The sequence below is a fragment of the Mus musculus genome, chromosome X, assembly GCF_000001635.26.
Source record: "Mus musculus strain C57BL/6J chromosome X, GRCm38.p6 C57BL/6J".
NCBI classification, from domain to species: domain Eukaryota; kingdom Metazoa; phylum Chordata; class Mammalia; order Rodentia; family Muridae; genus Mus; species Mus musculus.
Window position 1 is genome coordinate 124453900 of NC_000086.7, and position 24409 is coordinate 124478308.

A 24409-nucleotide genomic window follows, 5' to 3' on the forward strand; every position below is an offset into this window, starting at 1 on the left:
TGGGAAAAACAAAATTTGTCAGTTTGATCAGGTTTTTGCTGTTGTTGTTGTTGTTTTTGTTGTTTTTGTTTTTGTTTTTGTTTCTGTTTTTGTCTTGCTGTCCATTCTTTGTGTTTCTTGTCCCCCATTCTCTCCACAGGTGGTTTCTCAGACCCTGTTCGATTGTTCCATGGGTCAGGACAGTCGAGATTCAAGAATGCTCATGGTAAAAGGAAATTCTAGATGTTACTGAAGGACTCACCCATCTCTAAGCTCAAAGAAAAAAACTACCCTAATTCCTTCCAGGGCTGTGTCTAATAAACATTAAAATATTTTTCTAACAGATGCAGAATATAAAAATTCCTTCAACATATTAAAAACAGTGTAGGTATTTGGTGAGTATATTGATGACTTTAATATTCTTACACATCATTGTCATTCACAAAGGACAATTTAACAAAGTAAGAATCTGTTGAATAATGCCTTGCTATGTAGTGTAAGAGGTAGCATAAGATTTTAAAATTTGAAAAAAAGTGATTCAAAAAGCTTTAGTGTAGTAACCAATGGATTTAAATATTAGTATTATAAAAACACAATCAGTATAAAAATCAAATCGAGTTTCCTTCCAGTCATCTACCATCTCTAATTATTATTTCAAGCACTGAAATTCAGCATGTCATCTAATCCTAGATGCATAAAATTAAGACTATAATATCTTAAAATAGTATTGATGAATATGAGATACAGAATCTATATTAAGTAAAATTGTTACTTCACTTATGCTTAATTTTATTAAGGCAATATTTTCTGATAGCAATCATACTTATTTTTACACTTTAGTAATTTTAATAAACAGTTATTTAATTTTCAAATTGGTAATGTCAGTTTTGAATTGATTTACCAAATCAGTTGAATTGTAAATATTTACCAATGTTGGAAGATAACAAAATGTTTACATTATTATATTAGTTATTTCATAGTTGGAATGAACACATATCTGTAAAGAGATGGTCTCTTAGAAAAGACAGATGTTATAACTCTAACAACAAATTTGTTCTTATTCTTAAGTGGAGAAAACTTATTTATTATGTTTCATGCAAATATGATTTCCTCTTCATTGTCTTCCAGACAAAATGGTGTTGAACATAAGAATTCACAAGACTGTGTTAGCACAAATGAAACCTGCACAAGTTCAAGATAGATGAGATCCCAACACTTAGATGGGGAAATGGACATAGACTCTGTTCTCAATTGAGACCCTCAGGCATATGAAAGAACATTTTTTTTTTCTGATGGAATATTGCTGGGCATGTCAACCACATTCCAGAGTTGACTATATGCATACAAAGAGTTGGCCAACACATGTTATTTTTGTGGTCTTCTTTGATGTTGTTTGTTTTGGCTTTCTCTCTCTCTCTTTCTCTCTCTCTCTCTCTCTCTCTCTCTCTCTCTTTCTGTCTGTCTGTCTGTGTGTGTGTGTGTGTGTGTGTGTGTGTTTTGTGTGTGTGTATGTGTGTGTGTGTGTGTTTTGTGTTTGTGTGTGTGTGATTTTCTGAGGCTTTTTGATTTCATGATTTTTTGTTGTTGACTCAGGCTTTTTTGCTTTTTTCATTTAGAGAGAGAAAGAAAAAGAGAGAGAAAGAGAGAGAAAGAACATTAAGTTGGGTGGGTATGATGGTTGGAAAAAATCTGGGAGGTATTCAGATATGGGACACATGCTCAAAATATAATGTATGAAAAATTGTTAATAATAATAATAATAGAAATTACTTTATCCTAATCTCTCTCTCTCACACACAAACACACACAATACACATGTAGTTATGTATACCATTTTAAATTCCCACAAATCATCATTGCAAAAAAAACCTCTTAAGTTCTTAGAGCAGCAACAATAAGGCAGTTCATCTCATTTTTTGACTCACCATCTTAACCCGCCAAAACTAGAGTAAATTCTGTTACTGAAACTCTTTGTTCAAATTAATGAGCTTTATTTTCTGTCAGACATAATTATCTCTCTAAACTGGGCTTAGAAAAAATAGCATAATATATGTAACAGGATAGGGTGTTGTCTTAGTCAGGGTTTTTATTCCTGGACAGAACATCATGACCACGAAGCAATTTGGGGAGGAAGGGATTTATTGGCTTACATCACCAAGGAGGTCAGGACTGGAACTTAAACAGGTCAGGAAGCAGGAGCTGATACAGAGGCCATGGAGGAATGTTTCTTACTGGCTTGCTTCCCCTGGCTTGCTCAGCCTGCTCTCTTATAGAACCCAAGACTACCAGCCCAGAGATGGTCCCACCCACAAGGGGGATTCCCCCCTTGTTCATTAATTGAGAACATGCCTTACAGTTGGATCTCATGGAGACATTTCTCAATTGAAGCTCCTTTCTCTGTGATAACCCCAGCTGTGTCAAGTTGACACAAAACTAGCCAGTACAGGTGTATATACTCCAAAATCTGCAAGATAATATGTTTTTTCAAGGGTTGGAGATTTCTAAAGATATTTTGGATACTTTGGATTTGTAGGAACTTGACTGAATATTATAAAATTATTTACCAGAACATCTTATCTTCCCAGGGTACACTTAAGATGTGAGTCAAACTCTATAAAGTAGAGAGCATATCAAATTCTGAAAATAGTTTAAAGCACAGCATGATCAACTTGAGGTTTTCCAGCAAACAGAAATGAATTCTTTTAAACTGACTTGGCTTTTATTTTATTTTATTGAATTTGGAAAAAAAATATCTTTGAGAAAGAATGTGTTTATCATTAATCCCCTTGAATTAAGGCAACATTAAATGGAGAAAGGCGGCTAGAAAATGTAAGACATATTGAGAGAATTTGGATGTCTGTGGACAAAATATTTCATTGTGCATTCATTTTATGTTTTTTGACATCTTATGTTCATATTTTTAATCACAAAGCCACAAGTCCTTGAAATGGAACTTTGTAAAATGAAGTTCATACCAAAAATATATATATTGAATTTGTTTAAAACTAAAATTAGCATATCTTAGAATTGGGAATGATTAAAAAGCTTTGGGAACTCTGTATGTTTTACATTCGCCAATGATACTAGTGCTGATGAAACATGGTCAAACTTTTCAGATACATTAACTTTAGATATGATTACAAAAGATAACATACTTAGTGAAAAAGTATAGATCTGGTAATTGGGACTATTATATATTAAATTATAACTAAATAAATCTAGATTAAAAGAATATAAGCAGCTATCTAATTGAACACAGGGTCCACACAACAGGAAGAAAATCCAGTATTGTATTAGAAGTGTACTTCTCACCCTAATCTAAGAAATTTCTCTTTACCATAAATGGAACCTGTTACAGAAATCCACACTGGGCATAATGCAAAGATCAATATATCATGCGAAGCCTAGCCTCAATTGATATAATAGCACAACTCCTGCATCCAGTATGAATCAGAATTTCTGGACATCTGCCATGAGACCACCTCTCCTAGTAATGCCTGCTTGACCAAATCATGAATAATAAAAGTATCAATAAACATGTTAATGTGGAAGGAGAAAAATTGCAGTGTTCCCAACCACAGAAAAAGTACTACAGGTAGATAATGACTAGTGAGAAAAGGAACATTGATCTCTCTAAGCCCCATGATTGACCAATATAAAGTCATCAGTCCTGAAACCACATAAATACAAAACATAAACCTGGATTAAGCATTGTGTGTGTGTGTGTGTGTGTGTGTGTGTGTGTGTGTGTGTGTGTATAACAATAATAATCCGAGAAAAAAATACTTGAATTTGAGAGTGAGTGGTAACATGGAAGAGACTGAAGGCATTAAAGGTAAAAGGGGGAGAGATGTAATTATATTTTAATTAAATGTAATAAAATTAAAAATGGAAATAAAACATCTTCATTTTGTGTGAAAAATCTTTAAAATGTTTTAAGAGAATGTTATAAACTCACAACTCTATAGACCAACTTCAAACCTTAAAAAGTTAAAAGGGTTAAAGTAGGGAAATTACTGCAGTCATATTATATCAATACTCACAATCAGAGAAGAATGACTTAAAGCATTAAAGCCGACTATGTGGCTATGAGGCTTTTGGTACTGTTTTGTGCTAAGGATGTGGAATAATTTGGCACTTTTTGGTAGAAAAGACATTGAATGCTTTTAAAGAAATGATACAGATTGTCATAATGTGAGTTTGAAAGATAGGAATGTTGAGAGAAATGTAGACATTGGGAACCAGCTCAAGATATTTCAAGGGAAAATAGACTCTTAACCAGAATAAGGCTGTTTACTTCTATGATATTTTGGCCAAGAATCTGGCTTACTCTGCCTGTATCTATCTGGTGGACCTGAGACGGAGCTTGGATTTAAAGAAAATTAGTTAATTTTGTTTGTGAAGAAAAGGTAGCTAGGAAAGCTTCAAGTTTAGGACAAGCAGAATACAGACAATAAAGCAGCTGTCAATATAAGAGATTGGTACCATTTAAGACAAAGATGACCTGCCCATAGGATAGTGTTTCCTAACGGTCAGCACAGAGAAGATGATACAGCTATGGTCCAGTGAAACTAGGTTACCTCTTGGGCTAGTCATGAAATTTGGTGGCAATGTCTACATTTTTCTAAATTTCATATATGAAAGATGCAATACTAAGAGAGTCTTTAAGAACAGCTGAGGCCAAGAGCTGTGTGACAGAATTTGAATCCTGGCAAAGAAGCCCCAAGAGGCTGTTGCATGAAGTTATGAAGGTAAAGTTTAAGCTACTGTAGAGATTTCAGAGTATTAGAAATGCCAGGATGATGGGACATGATCTAATGTCTGGACAAGGACATCTGGAGGTAAGAAATGGAATCAGTTTAAATGCTGAGAAAATCTGTGTGTGCTGAAGATAGCATATGTAGAGGGATTGGGACACCAAAGCTGATTTCTCCATGAAAAGCCCCAGAACTGGAGGATTTCATTTCTCTGCTTGATTTTGGCTTTTTGTATAATCATCACTTGCTATTCCTAGATACTTATTTTTATTTTGTGATAAGAATTTTTACATTATTCTATTATGCATAGCAATAACATAATTTTCTACAAGATATCACATTACATTTTTTGATGTGGTAAAGTTTTTAAAGACTATGAGGACTTTTAAAGTTGGACTGTATTTTGCATTATTAAACACACAGAGAACTTTGGAAATAAGGGTTGGTAGGTTATGTCTAAAACATAATGTGATGTGTCTATGTGACAGGTTAACAATGAATGAAGCTGTGATGGTTAATGTTATATACTTAACACAATATAGAATTGCCTCAGAGGGAAATCTGAATGAAGGATTATCTATACTACTTAGTCTGTGAGCATGGTTGTGGGGCTGCATCTTGATTAATTTAATTTATACGGGAAGAACTTCCCTTGTTGTGGAACCATTATCTACGATGGGGATTCTGGAGTGTATGAGAATAAAGAAAGCAAATTAAGCTCTAGTAAGCATACACACATCAATTCCTTGATCTCTACTCTTGACTTGTGTCAAGTTTCTGCTACTTCCTGTTGCACTGATGCCCCAACAGTGATGGACTATAGTCTGAATTTGTGTGTAAAATAAACTTTCATGTACCTTGTTTTGGCCAGGATACCTACAGAAAGTTATAAGGTGCTAACCTTCTTAATGTAGTTCATGCTTGCCTCAAACTATCAATACTACTCCATTTTCTCTTCCTCGGTGCTAGGTTTTTTTTGTTTGTTTGTTTTGTTTTTTTTTGTTTTTTTTTAATAAGCCTAATATAATATGACTGAATAAAATTTTCTTTTCATTTTTAAAGCACATTATTATTTATTATTATTATTATTATTATTATTATTATTATTATTATTACTATTACTATTATTATTATGTGGTAGCATATGTGATCTAGAGCACATGGGGAAGTCAGAGCATCACTTTGCTGAATGCAGTTCCCTCTTTACATTCATGTATGTTCTGAAAATGGAATGAAGGCCATCACACTTGCTTAGCAAGTGCTTTATTTGCTTAGCATCTCATTAACCTTCCGTTTTGTGTTTCTTTGTTTTTGTTATTGTTTTTGTTATTGATTTTATTTTTGTTTTGTTTTGGACTCAGAACCTCCCTATGTAGATCAGCCTACTTTTTTTTTTTTAAGCATCCAGTACCAACAGTCCAGAGCTGATACTGCCAACTGGGATATCCTTCCATAGCAATCATTAATTAATAAAATTCAACAAAGCCTTTTCCAGGCAAAAGTTTGGTAGGGTTATTTTCTCAATTGAAATTGAATATTCTCAAATGGCTCTGACTTGTGTGAAGTTGATATTAAATTAGACAGCAGAGGGCTTTAATGAATACAGCCATAGGCATGATGTGTTAAGGATAAGAAATGTTGTCTTGGACTTGTCCTTAACAGGAAGGCTTGCAGCTGCAGAAGTAGAATTGGTAGAGTACTTTATTCTCATGCATGAAGCCTTGGGTTTGATCTCTAAAACTGCATCAAGTAGGGCATGCTGGTACCTCTCTTTAATCCTAGCTGTTCTGGAAAGTGAAAGCAGGAGTATCAGTGGTTCATAGTCATATTGAGCTATTAAGTGAGATAAAGGACAGTCTGAACTATATGAAATATGTCTCAAAGTATGTAAGGATTATAATACTATATAATACCAACACACAAACAAAAGCCAGCTTATATCACATGAGTCTGTGAATCTATCAGTTTTATTTAAGCCTCCCCTTACATAATCCAATAGCTCTACCATCAATCTCTATCCACATTTATCCAGTGGACCTCATGGATGCCCATGTCTAGGGTGTAATTTATTTGACTAGTGGCTCTGAGTCACCTAATTTGTGGAAGACTAGCAGATTTCATACTTTGGTTATGAGGCACCTCTTTTAAGTACATTTAAATCAAACTTCCTTTAAACTGATAGATGCAAGGTACTTTTCCCTATTATTTAAGTTTGTGTGTGTGTGTGTGTGTGTGTGTGTGTGTGTGTTGGTACATACATACGTATGTAAGTAAATGCACATGAACACAGGTGCTAGAGGCCTCCTGAAGCTCAAGCTGAAGGTGACTGCGAGCTACCCAACGTGAGTCCTGTGCAAGAGCAATACTCACTCCTCATTACTGACCACTCTCATCTCAAAGTGCTTTTATTCTGTAGCAACATAATCAAACCCCTAAGTATAACTCTTAAATTATTTTTGTTTGGGAAATTCTGTTTATACTTTCTGGCACTGTTAGTCCTTGTACTTCTGATATTGCTCATGATTCAGTCTCCAAAGTACAGGATTCATAAAGATAAAGATAAACTACTGGTTCCAGTAATTTCCTATTTTCAGACAGATTGTCATATAGCCTAGGCTGGCCCAAACTTAGTATGTAACCAAGGATAGCTTGGAACTTCTAATCCTTCCAATACTAACTTGTTCCATGCAAACCATTCTATTTTTTGAAAGCACACATAGAGTAAATATTATTTCTTCTCAAAGTTCTCTTTATAAAAGTTCAATTCAACTAAAGTCTATGTCATGTATATTCAACCTCTTTTGTAATCATGTAAAGAATTCTTTGACAAACTATATAAATCTGTTCCTGTGACAGTTAGGACCTCTATTCCCTATCATAAAAGAAATATCTGTGCAGAGGGGTTTTACTTCACAAAAGTGGACAAATATAAATTTTATTAACTATCTTTTCAGAGCTATTTATTATCAGCTATCTTTGTCTGGGCATCTCTAAGGGCTAAAGTTTGATGCCTTGGTATATCTATATATTATTCAGTAATAATATTAGGGATATTATATACTTATTATAACTGACATACATTGTTCTGATAGATTAGAATAGAGCCTGGATAGCTATCTCAAAATATTTCAAAAGCCCAAGTACACATATTTCAGGGAATCATATCTAGGGGCTACACAAATTAAGTATAGGACTGAAAAATATTATTTCTGATAATTAAATCAATGGAAAACATATTCTCACAAAAATATACTTACATATTTTTAATATATTTGTTTGTAATCTTTCTTAGCTAGAAGCAGGTGTTTTATCTGGGAAATGACCAAAGCACTGGTGTGTCTAATGCATAGATTATTTCTCAGCAATTAAAAAACAATGAGTACTCCCACCTTATCCTCTCTTTCTCCATTTATTTTTCTCCCTCTGATACACAGACACAAAATTTTCAATCAATAGGAACTCCTCTGGAAGTATCAGGAAAGTGCCACACACTACAAAACAAGCATTGGGTAATTTCCAGGCCAATACTCTCATTATAATTTTAATTTTAATAGGAAAAAAACTCCCCTAGATACCTTAAAGAGGCAGAGACTCACTCCCTTCTAAACATAGGTAGAATAATAGGTGACTGTTGAGAAATATTCTGGAGCAAAGCAGCAAGTGAGAAATAGGAAGAGAAGGAAGAGGAAAGAGGAGAGAGAGAGAGAGAGAGAGAGAGAGAGAGAGAATGTACTCAAAAGAAAGAAACCTTCTTTAAAGGCCAGTGTTCATTCAGAATTTATTTATTTATTTATTTATTTATTTATTTATTTATTTATTTATCTTTTTTGATTTATTTAATCTTTTCTTCATACTCCAGGTGTTATACCCCTCCAGGTCCACCCTCTGACTGTTCCACATCCCATACCACCGCCCACCATTTCCACAAATTGTCTTCACCCCCAACCTCACCAGACCTCCCCCAGAGACTGTCTGTGGCCTCCAGTCTCTTGAGGGTTTGGTGCATCTTTTCTGACTAAACCCAGACCAGGCAGTCCTATGCTGTATATGTGTTTGGGTCATCATGTCAGCTGGTATATTCTGCCTGGTTGGTGGCTCAGTGTCAGAGAGGTCTTGGAGATCCATGTTAAATGAGACTGTTTGTCTTCATACAGGGATGCCCTCCTCCTCAGCTTCTTCCAGCTTTTCCCTCATTGAACCAGAGGGATCAGCAGCTTCTGTCCATTGTTTGGGTGTAAATATCTGCACCTGACTCTTCCAGCTGCTTTTTGGGTCATTCGGAGTACAGTCATGATAGGCCCCATTTTGTGAGCATTCCATAGCCTCACTAGTAGTGTAAGGCCTTGGGGCCTTTCCCCAAGCTGGGCCCCACCTTGATCCTTTCACTGGACCTCATTTCCATCAGGTTCTTCTCTGTTTTTGTTCCTGAAGTTCTTTTTGACAGGAATAGTTCTGGGTCAGAGGTTTTGACTTGGGATGGCAATCCCATCACTCACTTGATGCCTTCCTTATCTTTCTACTGGATGTGGATTCTGCAAGTTCCTACTCCCCATCTACAAGTTCCTACTCCCCACTGTAGGGCATTTCATCTAAGGTACCTCCATTTGAGTCCTGAGAGTCTCTCACCTCCCAGGGCTCTGGTACATTCTGGGTGGTCCCCTAGTGTCATACCTCCATAGGTTGCCTGTTTTCATTCTTTCTGCTGGCCCTCAGGGCTTCAGTATTTTTTTTTTCTCTACCCAATACCTGATCATGTTCTTCTCTAGTACTCCTGGTCCCCTTCCCCACTTGAGACCTTCCCCCCACCCCCAACCCCACCCCCACCCTGTGATTTCTTTCTTTTCCCTTCCAAGTCGGATTGAGGTGTCCTCACTTGGGCCTTGTGGCTTGATAACCTTTTTAAGTTCTGCGGAATGTATAGTGGGTGTTCTGCACTTTTTTGGCTAATATCCACTTATTAATGAGTATATACCATGCATGTCCTTTTGGTTCTGAGTTACCTTACTCAGAATGATATTTCCGAGTTACATCCATTTGCCTGAAAAACTCAGGATGTCTTTGTTTCTTAATAGTTGAGTAGTATTTCATTGTGTAATTGAACCACATTTTCTGTATCCATTCTTCTGTTGTGGGACATCTGGGTTATTTCCAGCTTCTAGCTATAATAAACAAGGCTGTTATGAACATAGAAAAACATGTGCCTTGGGCATGGTGGGACATCATTTTGGTATATGCCCAAGAGTGGTACAGCTGGGTCTTCAAGTAGAACTATTTCCAATGTTCTGAGGAATCTCCACACTGATTTCCAGAGAAGTTGTACCTGCTCTCCGTCCCACCAGCCTTGGAGGAGTGTTCCTTTTTCTCCACATTTTCACCAACATGTGCTGTCATCTGAGGTTTTGATCTTAGCCATTTTGATTGGTGTAAAGTACAATCTCAGGGTTGTTTTGATTTGAATTTACCTGAGCACTAAGGACTTTAAACATATCTTTAAGTGCTCCTTAGCCATTTTAGACTCTTTTGTCTTGACATCTCTATTTAGATATATACCCCATATTTGATTGGTTTATTAGGTTTCTTGAGTTCTTTATATATTTTGGATATTAGCCCTTTATCGGATGTGAGGTTAGTTAAGATTTTTTTCTCCAGTCTGTAGGTTGATGATTAGTCCCATTGCCTATATTCTTTGCTTACAGAAGCTTTCCAGTTTCATGAGGTCACATTTATGAATTGTTGATCTTAGAGCATGAGCCATGGGAGTTGTTTTTAGGACATTTCCCTCTCTGTGTCAATGAGTTTATTTTCTATTAGATTCAGTGTATCTTATTTTATGTTGATAATCTTGTTCAACTTGAAACTGAGCTTTGTGCAAGGTGATAAGTATGGATTTGTTTTTATTTTTCAACATACAGACTGCAAATTAGAACAGCACCATTTATTGAAAATCCTTTCTTTTTTCCATCATATATATATATATATATATATATATATATATATATATATATATATATATATATATATTTGCTTCTTTGTCAAATATCAAGTGTCCATAAATGTGTGGTTTTCTTTCTGGTTCTTCAGTTCTAGTCCACTGATCCATCTGTCCGTCTCTGTATCAATACCATGTAGTTTTTTTTTTTTTTTTTTTTTTTTTTTATCACTACTGCTCTATAGTAGAGTTTGAGGTCCAGGATTGCCCTGAGCCTCCTGCCCCCAGGGCAGGATAGCAGTGGAATCACAGAGTAGGACCCTGGCAATGGCTTCAAAATCTAAGTGTCTCAGGGCTTTCTAGCTCTCTAATTGTACTGAAATGCTGATGATAACTTCTAAAAAGTACTTGGTCTTTCTGAGGGTAGGCTGGCTTAGGTGATTAACACCTGTAGCCTAACAGAGGAGGATTAAGCAATGCAGCCTTTGTTCTAGCTCAGCAGGAATTGCTGGGCTCTAACTTTGAGCCTACTAGTCAGATGTCACAGGAAGAGAAGGAATTTAGAGAAGTGATTATAGAAGTTATTACTAAGTTATAAAAAATTTTCTATGAAAGTTATATAACCGGAAAAGCAGAAAGATCCTAAGTGGGGAAAGGGAAAAATTCTTCTAAGTGGGGAAAAGGAAAAAAATTAGTCTAAGATGAGAAAGGCAAAAAAAAAAAAAAAAAAAAAACAAACAAAAAACAAAAACAAAAAAACAAAACAAAACAAAACCTTCTCTCTCGATTTTCCTCGTCTCTTTGCCCTCAGCACTTATACGTATTTCAGAATACTTGACCACATGTTACAAAGTTCATCAACTGTCTCAGATCAACAGGTTCACTGAAGATATCAAACCATAACTAAGATATTAGTGAAGTTTTGTATAGGTAAATCCAATCAATATTTTATCTTCTACCATAGAACCTATAATAAACGATTAGTTCCCTTCTGATGACCTTTGGTTAATTGTTATACAACCTCTTGGAATGTGCTTTGAGTAGGAGAAAGCCTAGTTACTATCTAAGAGCAATTAGCCAGTGACACTTGGAAAACTGGCAGTTCTCATTGCAGTTTTGACTATCAGAAAAGGACCTAATAGCCCTTTCAGTTTGGGGAGAATTTTATTGAGTGTTTTTGCATTGATATTCATAAGAGAAGTTGGTCTGAAGTTGTCTTAATCTGGAATCAATTCACCAATAAAAACACATAGACTAACAGACTGGCTATATAAACAATACACAACATTTTGCTCCATAAAAGAAACCCACCTCAGGGACAGCATGCTGCTAACCAAACAGATTATCATTGGGGAGAGTACGCTCAGATCTCAGCTGCCACTGTTAAGGCATGGAAGGCACTCTCTAAGAAGTGAGAGGCAAGTGGGCATTTGACCAAGATTACTCAAGGTGCACAGGAGTCCTTCTCAGACTTTGTGGACAGAATGACAGAGGCAGCAGGGAGGATATTTGGAGACCCAGAAGCAGCTATGCCTTTAATTGAACACTTGGTTTATGAACAAGCTAAGCAGGAATGCAGATCAGCAATTACACCTAGAAAGAGTAAGGGGTTACAGGACTGGTTAAAGGTTTGCCATGAGCTTGGAGGGCCGCTTACTAATGCTGGATTGGCAGCAGCCATTCTGCAGGGGAGGAGGCGCTCAGATTCAACTGAGCTCAAACTTTGCTTTAGTTGTGGCAAACCAGGACATTTAAAAAAGGACTGCAGAGCCCCTATAAAAGGGACAGCACCAGGATTGTGTACTAAATGTGGAAAAGGATATCATTGGGCTAAGGACTGTCGTTCAATTAGAGATATACAAGGCAGGCTCTTGTAGCCTACAAGGTCTTATTGTCCACCCTGGAGTTGGAGATCAGGATTATAAAGGGGAACTTCAGGTTCTCTGTTCCGGCACTCAAGGTGTCTTTTCTATTTCACAAGGGGACAGAATAGCTCAACTAATAATTTTGCAAAGCCTACGTGGCTGATTTCCTTCCTCTGGTATTCCTCAAGCTGCCAGAGGGATTGGTTCTACTGGAAAAGATTCTGCTTACTTAATAATGCCTTTAGATTCCAGGCCATCCTTGGAGTTAGTTATAGAAGGGAAAAATTTAAGGGAATTTTAGATACAGGAGCAGACAAAATGATTATTTCTTCTCACTGGTGGCCAAAACCCTGGCCTGTAACTCAGTCATCACACTCTTTACAAGGGCTAGGCTATCAGTCCTGCTCCACTATTAGCTCCCGTTCTTTAAGCTGGCAAATGGATGTCACGCATATTTCCTCCTTTGGGAAAAATCAATATTTACATGTTTGCTAATCTGTCTAGGCAGATTTCTTTGTATCTTCCAGGAAAGACTTGATGAGACCCTTGAGACCCTGAGAGCGGCTGTTCTCAGGATCAACTCGAAACGAGTGGACCTGTCATTGACAGAGGGTCTCTCCTCCTGGATTTCATCTGCTTTTTCTTATTTTAAGGAATGGGTAGGGGTAGGTTTATTTGGTGTTGCCACCTGCTGTGGACTTGTTTTTATGCTCTGTTTAGTTTGCAAGCTCAGAACCCAACAAACAAATGACAAGGTTGTGATTGCTCAAGCACTTGCAGCCATCGAGCAAGGGGCCTCCCCCGAAATCTGGCTATCTATGCTCAAAAATTAGTTGATATTGGTGGCGGGCCTCTTTTATAGAGTTTGCCCTAGGTCATTTAGCAGTTACTGTCATACAGTACTGCAGTATCCAGAGATGGGCAACTTTCCTCATGCACAGACAAACCTAAGACACGGGACCCGGTGGCGATATGGTTACCCAATGACAGGAAAGGCTGTGACATTTGAGGAATGACCTAAGACAGGAGCCACAGCAGATGGACATGACTGCAGAGGCCTAGACCAGCCTCAAATTTTAATAAAATAAAAAGGAGGAGATGTGGAGAGCTGTGCCGCGAGCAATCATGTGCGTGCCGTGAGCAATCGCCATTATAAGATGGTGCTGGCTTCCACTGCACCTAACTAGTAAACAAGCCTCATGCTCAAGTGCAAGAGTGAACTCACGCCTAGTCACTGCCCATCTCGTGGCGTAGTAATGGGGTGATGTGTGAGCAACGAATCAGGAGCTGTCATGCCACATCAGGTGCTGAAACGTCAGGCTGGGGGCTATATAAGCAGCGCCATTTTCCCGGTCCGGGGTCTTCCCTCCTGATAAGTAAGCAATAAAAGCTTTGCCGCAGAAGATTCTGGTTGTCCTGAGTGTGTTCTTGCCGGCGGGGACAAAAGCTCTGGATAATCTGGAATAACAAAAAACCTAGGATAGCAAAAACTATTCTCAACAATAAAAGATCATATGGTGGAATCACCATGCCTAACCTCAAGCTGTACTACAGAGCAATTGTGATAAAAACTGCATGGTACTGGTACAGTGACAGACAGGTAGATCAATGGAATAGAATTAAAGATCCAGAAAGGAACCCACACACCTATGGTCACTTGATCTTTGACAAAGGAACTAAAACCATCCACGGGAAAAAAGACAGCATTTTCAACAAATGGTGCTGACACAACTGGCAGTTATCATACAGAAGAATGTGAATTGATCCATTCTTATTTCCTTGTACAAAGCTCAGTTCTAAATGGTTCAATGAATTCCACATAAAACCAAAGACACTGAAACTTATAAAGGAGACAGTGGGGAAAAGCCTTGAAGATATGGGCACTAGGATAAAAAAATCCTGAACAGAATATCAATGCCTTGTGTTGTAATATTGAGAATCAAAAAATGGGACCTCATAAAATTGCAAAGCTTCTGTAAGGCAAAAGACACTAGTCAATAAGACAAAAAGGCCACCAACAGATTGGGAAATGATTTTTATCATTCCTAAATCAGATGGGGGACAAATATCCAATATATACAAAGAACTCAAGAAACTGGACTCCAGAAAATCATATAACCCTAGTAAAAAATGGGGTACAGAGCTAAATAAAAAAATCTCAACTGAGGAATACTGAATTGCTGAGAAGCACCTGAAAAAATGTTCAACATCCTTAATCATCAGGGAAATGCAAATCAAACCAACCCTGAGATTCCACCTCACAACAGTCAGAATGGCTAAGGTCAAAAATTCAGGTGACAGCAGATGCTGGCGAGGATGTGGAGAAAGAGGAACACTCCTCCATTGTTGGTGGGATTGCAAGCTTGTACAACCACTCTGGAAATCAGACTGGCTGTTCCTCAGAAAATTGGACATGGACAGGAAGATCCAGCAATACTTCTCTTGGGCATATACTCAGTAGATGTTCCAATTTGTAATAAGGACACATGCTTCACTGTGTTCATAACAGCCTTATTTATAATAGCTAGAAGCTGGAAAGAACCCAGATGTCCCTCAACAGAGGAATGGATACAGAATATGTGGTTCATTTACACAATGGAATACTACTCAGCTATTAAAAACAATGAATTAATGAAATTCTTAGGCAAATGGATGGTATCTGAAGGATACCATCCTGGGTGAGATAACCCAATCACAAAAGAACTCACATGATATGCTCTCACTGATAAGTGGATATTAGCCCAGAAACTTTAATACCCAAGATACAATTTGCAAAACACTTGAAACTCAAGAAGAAGGAAGATAAAAGTGTGGATAATTTGTTCTTTCTTAGAATGGGGATCAAAATACCCATGGAAGGAGTTACAGAGACAAAGTTTGGAGCTGAAAGGGAAGGAAGGACAATCCAAAGACTGCCTTACCAGGGCGTCCATTCAATAAGCAACCACCAAACACTGACATTATTGTATCTTCCAGCAAGAGTTTGCTGACAGGACCCTCTTATAGCTGTCTCTTATGAGGCTATGTCAGTTCCTGTCAAATTCAGAAGTGGATGATCACAGTCATCTATAGGATGGAACACAAGGCCCCCAATGATGGAGCTATAGAATGTACCCAAGAATGTAAAGGGGTCTGCAACCCTACAGGAGGAGCAAGAATATGAAATACTCAGTACTCCCCAAAACTTGTGTCTCTAGTTGAATATGTAGCAGAGGATGACCTTTTAGGCCATTAATGGGAGAAGAGGACCTTAGTCTTGTGAAGATCATATGCCTCAGTACAAGGGAATGCCAGGGACAGGAAACAGGAGTGGGTATTTTATGGACCATGGAGGGAGGAGGGTATAGGGGACATTAGGGATAGCATTTGAAATTAAAATGAAGAAAATATCTAATAAAAAAGAAAGAAAAGGACCTACTAGCAGTCCAACTATAAAAGAGCTTAATAATCACAGATATAATTTTAGGAATTCTTATAGAATCTTTCTTTCTTTCTTTCTTTTTTTTTTTTTTAATGAGCCAAAATTTATTTATTTCTTGCACTTGAAGTATTCCTCGATGACATCCTTGGCCTGAGATTCTTTGCCATAGTCCTTAACCACTACGCAACTGCAACCAACCACCTTCCGTGGTTTGCCCTCTCGATCGATTTTACAGAGGCCTACCCATTCCCCTAATTTCTTGTTGTCATCAATCTTTATCAGGTTGATTTGATGCTCAGCACAAAGTGCCTCCACCAGCTTGACATACATGGGCTCATCACAGTTGGATGCGAGCACACACAGATGGGCTTGACGCTTGTCTAAGGCTTTGGCAGCTTCGCGTATGCCACATGCTAGGCCATCGTGGATGAGGGCTGTCTTCAGCACCTCTTGTAGAGCAGTCTTGACGTCCATTACACCTCCAGCTGCTATGCCTTCCTCGGCCATGGCGGTGAATCACGGGTGATGCCGAATCTTGAACGTACCCGAGCTTCCGCCTCCATGCAAGTCGGCAGTGGCAGGGGAAAAAAAAAAGTTATAGAATCTTTCTTAAGACTTAAGTCATCAATGTGTTTATGAAACATTACTACAGGACATTACATCATCGTGGATCTCTGGAGATCTGTTCTAAAGTGGTGTGCTATACTTAGTAATTGTTATATATCTTTAATAATAACAGGAAAAGCATATTAATAGCAGGATTCCTTCCTAAAATGAGTCCTATACAGCCTTGCTTAATAAGGGTGTACCTGTTGAAGATTATATAATAATCTGAAACAGGCCATTTCAGGATGATCACTTTCTAGTTATTAGCTTGTCACATTATATGGCCCCTGAAAAAGGATGGTGATTCCCCAGGCCATTCTTTTATCATTAGGATTTTTTTTTTTTTTTTTTTTTTTTTTGCTATCCTGGGTTTTTTTCTCTTTCCAGGTTAATTTAACAAATGCTCTCTGTATGTCTTTGAATAATTCTGTTGTGATTTTGATGGGGATTGCATTGAATCTGTAGATCGCCTTTGGTAGTGTGGCCATTTTTACTATGTTAATTCTGCCAGTCCATGAGCATGAGAGAGCTCTCAATTTTCTAAGACCTTCTTCGTTTTCTTTCTTCAGAGACTTAAAGTTATTGTCATGCAGGACTTTCAATTGTTTGGTTAGAATTTTGCCCAAGATATTTTATATTATTTGAGGCTATTGTAAAGAGAGTTGTTGCCCTTATATCTTTTTCAGCTTGTTTATCATTTGTATACAGGAAGGCTACTGATTTATTTGACTTAATTTTATATCCAGCCACTTTACTGAAGTTGCTTATTAGCTATAGAAATTCTCTGGAAGAATTTTTGAGGTCACTTTTGTATACTATCATATCATCTGCCAATAGTGATACATTTCCTTCTTCTTTGCAATTTTCATCCCCTTGATCTTTGTGTGTGTGTGTGTGTGTGTGTGTGTGTGTGTGTGTCTTAATGTCCTCGTTTGAACTTCAAATACTATATTGAATAGATATGGGGAGATGGGAAATCCTTGCCTTGCCCAAATTTTAGTAGGTTTGCTTCAATTATCTCCATGTGTATTTTGATACTGGCTGTTGGTTTGTATTAAAGTGCTTTTGTTATATTTAGATTCGTAACTTGAATTCTTGATCTCTCCAATATGTTTAACGTGAAGGGTAATTGTATTTGTCAAATCCTTTTCAGTATCTAAAGAGATGATCATGTGATTTATTTCTTTGAATTTGTTTATATAGTAGATTACATTAATGAAATTTTGTATATTGAACCAACCTGGCATCTCTAAAATGAACTCTACTTGATGTTGAAAGGTGGTTTTGACATGTGCTTCTATTCTGTTTACAAAAAAATTTTGAGTATTTTTCCATCAATATTTATAATCAAAACTGGTCTTAAGTTTTCGTTTTTGTTGAATCCTTTTGTGGTTTAGGGATCAGAGAAATTGTGTCTTCATAGAATAAATTATGTAGTATTCCTTCTGTTTCCATTTTATGGAATAGATTGAGGAATATTGTTATTAGGTCTTCTTTGAAGTTCTAGTAGAATTCTACAATAAAGCCTTCTGGCCCTGTGCCTTTTCTTGTTGAGAGGTTTTTAATGATTTCTTAGGGGATATGGGCCTATTTAGAAAGCTTACCTGCTCTTGCTTTAACTTAGGCATATGGCATCTGTCTAGAAATCTATCTATTTCATCTAAGTTTTCTAGTTTTGTTGAGTACAGGCTTTTGTAGTAGGATCTCATTTTTTTTTTCAAATTTCCTCTATTTCTGTTCTTATGTCTCCTTTTTCATTTCTGATTTTTTTAATTCAGATACTGCCTCTAGTCCCTTTATTTAGTTTTGGTAGGGGTTTTTTTCTATCTTGTTGATTCACTCAAAGAACCAGCTTTTGGTATTGCTGATTCTTTGTATTGTTTTCTTTGTTTCTATTTTGTTGGTTTTGGCCAAGATTATGACTATCTTCTGCCTTCTAACCCTCTAGAGTTCTCATGTGTGAGGTTGTTTCTAGTGTAGGATCTCTCCAATTTCTTTAAGAGGGCACTTAGTGCCATGAAGTTTCCTCTTAGCACTGATTTCATTGTGTACCATAAGCTATGTTGTGTTATCATCTTCACTGAATTCCAGGAGATCTTTAAATTCTTTCTTTATTTCTTCCCTGACCAAGTTTTAATAGAGTAGAGAATTGTTCAATTTCCATGTATGTGTGGGCTTTCTCTCTTGTTGTTATTGAAGAGCAGCCTTAGTCCATGATGATCTGATAGGATGCATAGGATTATTATCAACTTTTGGAATTGGTTGAGGCTTGTTTTTAGCCCTAGAGTATGATCAATTTTGCAGAAGGTACCATGAGGTGCAGAGAAGTGCATTCTTTTGTTGTAGGGTGAAATGTTCTGTAGACATCTGTTAAATCCATTTCTTTCATAACCTCTTTTAGTTTCACTGTGTCTTTGTTTAGATTCTGATTCAATGACCTGTCCATTAGTGACAGTGGGGTGTTGAAGTCTCCCACTGTTGGGGCGGGCTTGTGGCTCTCATGTCTGGGTTCGAGCCTGAGATGCATTTTGAAACTGAAAGAAAAGAGGGAATCTAGGCGGGTAAACAATGAAATGGAGTCAAGACTGAATTCTGATCAAGACTCAACTTTAATGTAGGCAAACATTCTTTATAAAGAAGAGGGGAGGCCCATTCCCAGACACACAAAGTTCCTTTGAAGTTGTCAGATCAGCCTTTTAGTAGGATCCCAGGAAAATCACAGTTCCTTGTTAACTCTGGAAGATCTTGGAGAAATGATTCAGCCTCAGGCAGGTGGCAGGTAGTAGCATATCAAAGGAGAGGGATGAGAAGCCACACAGCAGGTGGCTCTGCCTCAGGGGCAGATGGTCACAGCCAGCCTTGCTAGGCTGGAAGGAGGTAATATCCCCCCCCCTTTAAATAATATTAAATAAAACTGGACTGAGGCATAAAATTTATTTATGCTCTAAAGTCCTGCCTTGGAATTATGGTGGCTGGCAGCTCTGCCTGTCTTGGGATCTCAGATCCTCCCGAACCATCCAATTTCATCATAGTGGACTACATGCAGCTAGGATGTGTAATAATTTACACAAACATGGCACTGTGGTGTTTTATCAACAACCACGGACTTTTGGCATGTACCCCTGTCTTAGACTGGTATGACTCCGTGATCTGGTTGCCCTTCACTGACTGTCAGGCCCACATCGCACACCATATTCCCAAATCAGACCAAAGCCACAATATATATTTAGAATTTTTCTTGATGAACAATAATAATAACTGCCACCTGCGTTGTTGGAGGCCAGGTTTTACATCTGTTGCAGAGAGTCTTAACTGCATTAACTGACCTGCTTGTAAAACAAAGCTGTGACAGTGAAAGGCAAAAGTATAAAACTTCTTTGAAGAACTCCAGGTACTCCATTCAGTTGCAAATTAGCAACAACCAAGCTCAGGCTTTGAGCTCCCAGTGTGGGGGAGCTGGCTTTGAGAATAAGCAGAAAGGCCAGAGATTCTCTGGAATTGGAGTCTGAGCTCCAAATTAACTTTTCTAGATAATTAAGAATTTTAGCTATCTTCATTATGAATCTCTAATATTGGAATTATTACTAGACCAGTCTAAGATTGCATTAGAATAACTGGTCACAATTGAGAAAAGAGAAAAATCATTATGACTATATTATAAGACTGATCTTTCTATGTCAGAATAGGCAGTCTCTGATTTTTTTTGCCATAAAGTTAAAAAGCTTGAAGCAAGGCAGCTTCAGTAGTCCAAACTGAAAAAAATGGTAAACTGTGGGGAGCCGCACTCACAATCGCCATTACAAGATGGCGCTGACACCTTGTGTTCTAAATGGTAAACAAATAATCTGCGCATGTGCCAAGGGTAGAACCAGAACTGTGGGTCACGGTCATGTTACAGCTTTACAAGGTAGGTTTGGCCTTGAACTTTCTAATGAAATTCAAGACAGTCTATCAGTAGTAAAGTGGGGAACAGCTTAACAAGGTATGTCTGGCCTTGAACTTTCTAACGGAATTCAAGACAGTCTATCAGAAGTAAAGCAGGGAACAGCTTTACAAGGTATGTTTGGCCTTGAACTTTCTCCAGTGTTAGGAGCCTTTTTGTTCCTTTTCCCATGTTATCAAGTGGTTAAGGCAAGGTGGATAATTCTGGACGAAACTCAAGGCAGTCTATCAGAAGTAAAGCGGGGAGAGAGAGTAGAAGCAAAGAGGAAACATGGTGCACAAAATAAGTATATAGGCCTTTCCACGGGTCTTGAACCCGAGGAAAAGTTTAGGTCAGGGAAGAATACCTGGGGAGAGATTGGAAGGAAGGAGAAGGAAAAAGAAAAGAAAAAAGAATAAATCAGCGGAGGTTTCTAGGAGAAGGAGCCTATATCCATCACTAGATGAGCTCAAGGAGCCAGCTCTTAGTAGCTCTGAATCAGATGAAGAATTCTCCTCTGAAGAAACAGACTTGGAGGGGGAAGCAGCTCGTTATGAGAGAAAAAAGTACCAGCCAGATAAAATGCTAGCTAATCAGTTAAGGAAAAAGCAAAAAGCGGCTGGTGAAGGCCAGCATGCTGCTCGGCCTCCAGGCAGTCAGCTTCAAGGTCATAGTGCACCTCTGCCCTATGAGGAGCCCTCGCCCTGCGTAATGCATCAGCCCTGCGCAGAGAGGCAATGGAAAGAGAGACAATGAGCAGACTTATTCATTCCCAGAGAGGAACAAAGGAAAATGCAACAGGCATTTCCGGTCTTTGAAGGAGCCGAGCAGTGGTGGCACACGCCGTTAATCCCAGCACTTGGGAGACAGAGGCAGGCTCTTGCAGCCTACAAGGTCTTATTGTCCACCCTGGATTTGTAGATCAGGATTATAAAGGGGAACTTCAGGTTCTCTGTTCTTGTCCTCAAGTTGTCTTTTCTATATCACAAGGGAACAGAATAGCTCAACTAATAATTTTGCCAAGCCTACATGGCTGTTTTCCTTCCTCTGATATTCCTCGAGCTGCCAGAGGGATTGGTTCTACTGGAAATGATTCTGATTACTTAATAATGCCTTTAGATTGTTGTCAAATTTTATCTACTCCTCATGTAGGGGTAAACCCCCGTGGCGTCAGGCCATTACAGGTCTGGCAAATGGATGTCACGCATATTTCCTCCTTTGGGAGAAATCAATATTTACATGTCTCTATTGACACATGCTCTGGCATCATGTTGGCTTCTCCTTTAACAGGAGAAAAAGCCTCACATGTGATTCAACATTGCCTTGAGGCATGGAGTGCTTGGGGGAAACCCAAACTCCTTAAGACTGATAATGGACCAGCTTATACATCTCAGCAGTTCTGCCGTCAGATGTACGTGACCCACCTGACTGGACTTCCATACAACCCTCAAGGACAGGGTATTGTTGAGCGTGCGCATCGCACCCTCAAATCCTATCTATTAAAACAGAAAGGGGGACTTGAGGCTCTACCCCGAGTACCAAGAGTGTCTGTGTCTATGGCACTCTTTACACTCAATTTTTTAAATCTTGATGCTCATGGCCATACTGCGGCTGAACGTCATTGTTCAGAGCCAGATAGGCCCAATGAGATGGTTAAATGGAAAGATGTTTTATGTAACAAATGGAAAGGACCAGATCCTATTTTGATAAGATCCAGGGGAGCTGTTTGTGTTTTTCCACAGAATGAAGACAACCCATTTTGGATACCAGAAAGACTCATCCGAAAAATCCAGACTGACCAAGGGAATACTGATGTCCCTCATCTTGGTGATGTCCAGGGCAACAATAACAAAGAGAGAGCAGCGTTGGGGGATAATGTCGACATTTCCACTCCCCATGCCGGTGATGTATAATGCTCAAGTATTCCCCCGCTTTTTTACCACTAACAAGGAACTGGGTTTGGCCTTGTTCAGACAGCCTTGGCTCTGTCTGGACAGGTCCAGACGACTGATGCTATTAACACATTGTCAGCCTCGGTGACCACAGCCATGGATAAACAGGCCTCAGCTAATGTCAAGATACAGGGAGGTCTCATGCTGGTTAATCAACGCATAGATCTTGTCCAGAAACAACTAGATGTATTATGGCAAATAGCTCAGCTGGGATGTGAACAAAAGTTTCCAGGATTGTCCGTTACTTCCATTCAGTATGAGAAATTTACTAGGGCAGCTAATTTTTCAAAAAGTCTTTCTCAGTATATGTTACAGAATTGGACGGCTGAATTTGAACAGACCCTTCAGGAATTGAGACTTGCCATCATTCAGGTCAACTCCACGCGCTTGGACCTGTCCCTGACCAAAGGATTACCCAATTGGATCTCCTCAGCATTTTCCTTCTTTAAAGAATGGGTGGGAGTGGGATTATTTGGAGATGCACTTTGCTGTGTATTAGTGTTGCTTCTCTGGTTGGTCTCTAAGCTTAAGGCCCAAACTAGGAGAGACAAGGTGATTATTGCCCAGGCACTTGCAGCACTAGAACATGGTGCTTCCCCTGATATATGGTTATCTATGCTTAAGCAATAGGTCGCTGGCCATTCAGCTCTTGCAACCCACGAGGCTAGTCTAATTGCACAGGATAGAGTGAATACGCTTCAGCAGCCCGAGAGAGTTGCACAGCTAAGCACTGCAGTAGAAGGGCTCTGCGGCATGTATGAGCCTATTCTAGGGAGACATGTCATCTTTCAAGAAGGTTGAGTGTCCAAGTGTCCTTCTCCCCAGGAAAAACGACATGGGACCAGACCAGGACCCCTCTGGTTGATGAGCCTGGGAGGTTATGTGTACGGCTCATTTACCTGCACACTGGGGATTTGACCTCTATCTCCACTCTCATTAAAATGGGTGGCCTATTGCTCTTAAATTAAAAGGAAAGGGAGAGATGTGGGGAGCCACACTCACATTTGCCATTACAACATGGCGCTGACATCCTGTGTTCTAAATGGTAAACAAATAATCTTCACATGTGCCAAGGGTAGTTCTCCACTCCATGTGCTCTGCCTTCCCCGTGACGACAACTCGGCCAATGGGCTGCAGCCAATCAGGGAGCGACACGTCCTAGGCAGAAGATAATTCTCTTTAAAAGGGACGGGGTTTTGCCATTCTCTCTCTTGCTCCTGAAGATATAAGCAATAAAGCTTTTGCCGCAGAAGATTCCGGTTTGTTGCGTCTTTCCTGGCCGGTCGAGCGCGGGTAATAGTAAACAAGGATGGGTTGAAAACATGTACCCAATTTAGCTTCCTTGTCACTTTAGTCAGGGCACTGAGCCAACTCACCTGCCAGCTTGTCACACAAATTAGCCATCATGCTTCTGCAGCATTCTGTGGAGAGATCATATGTTTTTCCTTTCCCTAATAAGGTAGCTGTTCAGAATCAAGCCATATGCCTATAAGTAGATCCTTTTAAGATACTATAAGGCATTTATTAAGTTCTTTGACATCCAAATTTCAAAATTCTAAAATAAAAGTATGATTTAAATAATGTGCATGGGAATGCACTAAATAATATGCACGGGGATAATTTCCCTTCTTTGTCTTTTAAAAAGTTAAAGTTTTAAAGTTCTGCAATACCTTGCCCTTGAGAATTAATAATTTGTTGACAAAATATCTCAAATACTTGACTGTTATAGTCAGTATTCATGTAACATGGGCAGTGACTAATAGCACTTTCAATTGTTTCTCTTAAAGAGCGGTTGTAACTAGAAAACTTGAAAAGATATTAATAGTCACAGGTGCATAATTTATTTATTCATTAACTTAGAAATGAGAGTATTTATTTGTAGCATTTTATTAAGTATAAGTCCTCAAGAATTAATACTATTATGTGGAAACAAGTAGTAACTGAGGACACTAATTGCAAAGAAATTGACATGTACAAT

The 24409-nt window shown here is 38.4% G+C and overlaps 1 pseudogene; it reads right to left on the reverse strand.

Moving 5' to 3' along the window:
- Positions 1-16046: 16046 nt before the first annotated feature.
- On the reverse strand, positions 16047-16484 carry Rps12-ps11 (annotated as a pseudogene).
- Positions 16485-24409: the final 7925 nt, after the last annotated feature.